This window comes from Salvelinus namaycush, unplaced genomic scaffold (assembly GCF_016432855.1).
Source record: "Salvelinus namaycush isolate Seneca unplaced genomic scaffold, SaNama_1.0 Scaffold454, whole genome shotgun sequence".
NCBI classification, from domain to species: Eukaryota; Metazoa; Chordata; class Actinopteri; order Salmoniformes; family Salmonidae; genus Salvelinus; species Salvelinus namaycush.
The window spans coordinates 155,457-161,023 of NW_024061147.1; positions in this window are offsets into that span (position 1 = coordinate 155,457).

The following is a 5,567-nucleotide window of genomic DNA, read 5'->3' on the forward strand; positions in this document are numbered from 1 at the left end:
ATCTAGACACTAGTGACTACTAACTACTACACTATACTGTCCATCTAGACAACACTATGACTACTAACCTACTACAACTATACTGTCATCTAGACAACACTGTGACTACTAACCTACTACAACTAGACTGTCATCTAGACACACTATGACTACTAACCTACTACAACTATACTGTCGATCTAGACAACACTATGACTACTAACCTACTACAACTATACTGTCATCTAGACAACACTATGACTACTAACCTACTACAACTATACTGTCATCTAGACAACACTATGACTACTAACCTACTACAACTATACTGTCATCTAGACAACACTGTGACTACTAACCTACTACAACTATACTGTCATCTAGACAACACTGTGACTACTAACCTACTACAACTATACTGTCATCTAGACAACACTATGACTACTAACCTACTACAACTATACTGTCATCTAGACAACACTATGACTACTAACCTACTACAACTATACTGTCATCTAGACAACACTATGACTACTAACCTACTACAACTATACTGTCATCTAGACAACACTGTGACTACTAACCTACTACAACTATACTGTCCATCTAGACAACACTTGACTACTAACCTACTACAACTAATACTGTCATCTAGACAACACTATGACTACTAACCTACTACAACTATACTGTCATCTAGACAACACTATGACTACTAACCTACTACAACTATACTGTCATCTAGACAACCTGATGACTACTAACCTACTACAACTATACTGTCATCTAGACAACACTATGACTACTAACCTACTACAACTATACTGTCATCTAGACAACACTGTGACTACTAACCTACTACAACTATACTGTCATCTAGACAACACTATGACTACTAACCTACTACAACTATACTGTCTCTAGACACACATGACTACAACCTACTACAACTATACTGTCATCTAGACACACTATGACTACTAACCTACTACAACTATACTGTCATCTAGACAACACTGTGACTACTAACCTACTACAACTATACTGTCATCTAGACAACACTAGTGACTACTAACCTACTACAACTATACTGTCATCTAGACACACTTGACTACTTAACCTACTACAACTATACTGTCATCTAGACAACACTGTGACTACTAACCTACTACAACTATACTGTCATCTATACAACACTATGACTTACTAACCTACTACAACTATACGTCGTCAGCTAGACAACACTGTGACTACTAACCTACTACAACTATACTGTCATCTAGACAACACTATGACTACTAACCTACTACAACTATACTGTCATCTAGACCAACACTAGACTACTACCTACTACAACTATACTGTCCATCTAGACAACACTTGACTACTAACCTACTACAACTATAGCTGTCATCTAGACAACACTATGACTACTACCTACTACAACTATACTGTCCATCTAGACAACACTATGACTACTAACCTACTACAACTATACTGTCATCTAGACAACACTGACTACTACCTACTACAACTAGTGACGTATCTAACACTACTACCTACAACTATACTGTCATCTAGACAACACTGACTACTAACCTACTACAACTATACTGTCATCTAGACAACACTGTGACTACTAACCTACTACAACTATACTGTCATCTAGACAACACTGTGACTACTAACCTACTACAACTATACTGTCATCTAGACAACACTGTGACTACTAACCTACTACAACTATACTGTCATCTAGACAACACTGTGACTACTAACCTACTACAACTATACTGTCATCTAGACAACACTATGACTACTAACCTACTACAACTATACTGTCATCTAGACAACACTGACTACTAACCTACTACAACTATACTGTCATCTAGACAACACTGTGACTACTAACCTACTACAACTATACTGTCATCTAGACAACACTGTGACTACTAACCTACTACAACTATACTGTCATCTAGACAACACTGTGACTACTAACCTACTACAACTATACTGTCATCTAGACAACACTTGACTACTAACCTACTACAACTATACTGTCATCTAGACAACACTGTGACTACTAACCTACTACAACTATACTGTCATCTAGACAACACTGACTACTAACCTACTACAACTATACTGTCATCTAGACAACACTGTGACTACTAACCTACTACAACTATACTGTCATCTAGACAACACTGTACTACTACCTACTACAACTATACTGTCATCTAGACACACTGACTACTACCTACTACACTATACTGTCATCTAGACAACACTGTGACTACTAACCTACTACAACTATACTGTCATCTAGACAACACTGTGACTACTAACCTACTACAACTATACTGTCATCTAGACAACACTTGACTACTAACCTACTACAACTATACTGTCATCTAGACAACACTGTGACTACTAACCTACTACAACTATACTGTCATCTAGACAACACTGTGACTACTAACCTACTACAACTATACTGTCCATCTAGACAACACTGTGACTACTAACCTACTACAACTATACTGTCATCTAGACAACACTGTGACTACTAACCTACTACAACTATACTGTCATCTAGACAAACACTGTGACTACTAACCTACTACAACTATACTGTCATCTAGACAACACTGTGACTACTAACCTACTACAACTATACTGTCATCTAGACAACACTGTGACTACTAACCTACTACAACTATACTGTCATCTAGACAACACTGTGACTACTAACCTACTACAACTATACTGTCATCTAGACAACACTGTGACTACTAACCTACTACAACTATACTGTCATCTAGACAACACTGTGACTACTAACCTACTACAACTATACTGTCATCTAGACAACACTGTGACTACTAACCTACTACAACTATACTGTCATCTAGACAACACTGTGACTACTAACCTACTACAACTATACTGTCATCTAGACAACACTGACTACTAACCTACTACAACTATACTGTCATCTAGACAACCACTGTGACTACTAACCTACTACAACTATACTGTCATCTAGACAACACTGTGACTACTAACCTACTACAACTATACTGTCCATCTAGACAACACTGTGACTACTAACCTACTACAACTATACTGTCATCTAGACAACACTGTGACTACTAACCTACTACAACTATACTGTCATCTAGACAACACTGTGACTACTAACCTACTACAACTATACTGTCATCTAGACAACACTGTGACTACTAACCTACTACAACTATACTGTCATCTAGACAACACTATGACTACTAACCTACTACAACTATACTGTCATCTAGACAACACTGACTACTAACCTACTACAACTATACTGTCATCTAGACAACACTGTGACTACTAACCTACTACAACTATACTGTCATCTAGACAACACTGTGACTACTAACCTACTACAACTATACTGTCATCTAGACAACACTGTGACTACTAACCTACTACAACTATACTGTCATCTAGACAACACTGTGACTACTAACCTACTACAACTATACTGTCATCTAGACAACACTATGACTACTAACCTACTACAACTATACTGTCATCTAGACAACACTGACTACTAACCTACTACAACTATACTGTCATCTAGACAACACTGTGACTACTAACCTACTACAACTATACTGTCATCTAGACAACACTGTGACTACTAACCTACTACAACTATACTGTCATCTAGACAACACTATGACTACTAACCTACTACAACTATACTGTCATCTAGACAACACTGTGACTACTAACCTACTACAACTATACTGTCATCTAGACAACACTATGACTACTAACCTACTACAACTATACTGTCATCTAGACAACACTGACTACTAACCTACTACAACTATACTGTCATCTAGACAACACTGACTACTAACCTACTACAACTATACTGTCCATCTAGACAACACTGTGACTACTAACCTACTACAACTATACTGTCATCTAGACAACACTATGACTACTAACCTACTACAACTATACTGTCATCTAGACAACACTGACTACTAACCTACTACAACTATACTGTCATCTAGACAACACTGTGACTACTAACCTACTACAACTATACTGTCATCTAGACAACACTGACTACTAACCTACTACAACTATACTGTCATCTAGACAACACTATGACTACTAACCTACTACAACTATACTGTCATCTAGACAACACTGTGACTACTAACCTACTACAACTATACTGTCATCTAGACAACACTGTGACTACTAACCTACTACAACTATACTGTCATCTAGACAACACTGTGACTACTAACCTACTACAACTATACTGTCCATCTAGACAACACTGTGACTACTAACCTACTACAACTATACTGTCCATCTAGACAACACTGACTACTAACCTACTACAACTATACTGTCATCTAGACAACACTGACTACTAACCTACTACAACTATACTGTCATCTAGACAACACTGTGACTACTAACCTACTACAACTATACTGTCATCTAGACAACACTGTGACTACTAACCTACTACAACTATACTGTCATCTAGACAACACTGTGACTACTAACCTACTACAACTATACTGTCCATCTAGACAACACTATGACTACTAACCTACTACAACTATACTGTCATCTAGACAACACTGTGACTACTAACCTACTACAACTATACTGTCATCTAGACAACACTGTGACTACTAACCTACTACAACTATACTGTCATCTAGACAACACTGTGACTACTAACCTACTACAACTATACTGTCATCTAGACAACACTGTGACTACTAACCTACTACAACTATACTGTCATCTAGACAACACTGTGACTACTAACCTACTACAACTATACTGTCATCTAGACAACACTGACTACTAACCTACTACAACAATACTGTCATCTAGACAACACTATGACTACTAACCTACTACAACTATACTGTCATCTAGACAACACTGACTACTAACCTACTACAACTATACTGTCATCTAGACAACACTGTGACTACTAACCTACTACAACTATACTGTCATCTAGACAACACTGTGACTACTAACCTACTACAACTATACTGTCATCTAGACAACACTGTGACTACTAACCTACTACAACTATACTGTCCATCTAGACAACACTATGACTACTAACCTACTACAACTATACTGTCATCTAGACAACACTGTGACTACTAACCTACTACAACTATACTGTCATCTAGACAACACTGTGACTACTAACCTACTACAACTATACTGTCATCTAGACAACACTGACTACTAACCTACTACAACTATACTGTCATCTAGACAACACTGTGACTACTAACCTACTACAACTATACTGTCCATCTAGACAACACTGACTACTAACCTACTACAACTTAACAGGCTAAATTCACAGACAAGGTTAAGTTATGAATGGATGACACAAGGAACCAGGGTTTTGAGAAAACAACAACAGAACAGTGACATAACAACACAGACTTTTAATACAAGCTCTTTTATACCTTCATTCATAGAAGTTCACATTTAAAAACAGTATTTGATCAAATATAAAACATGTA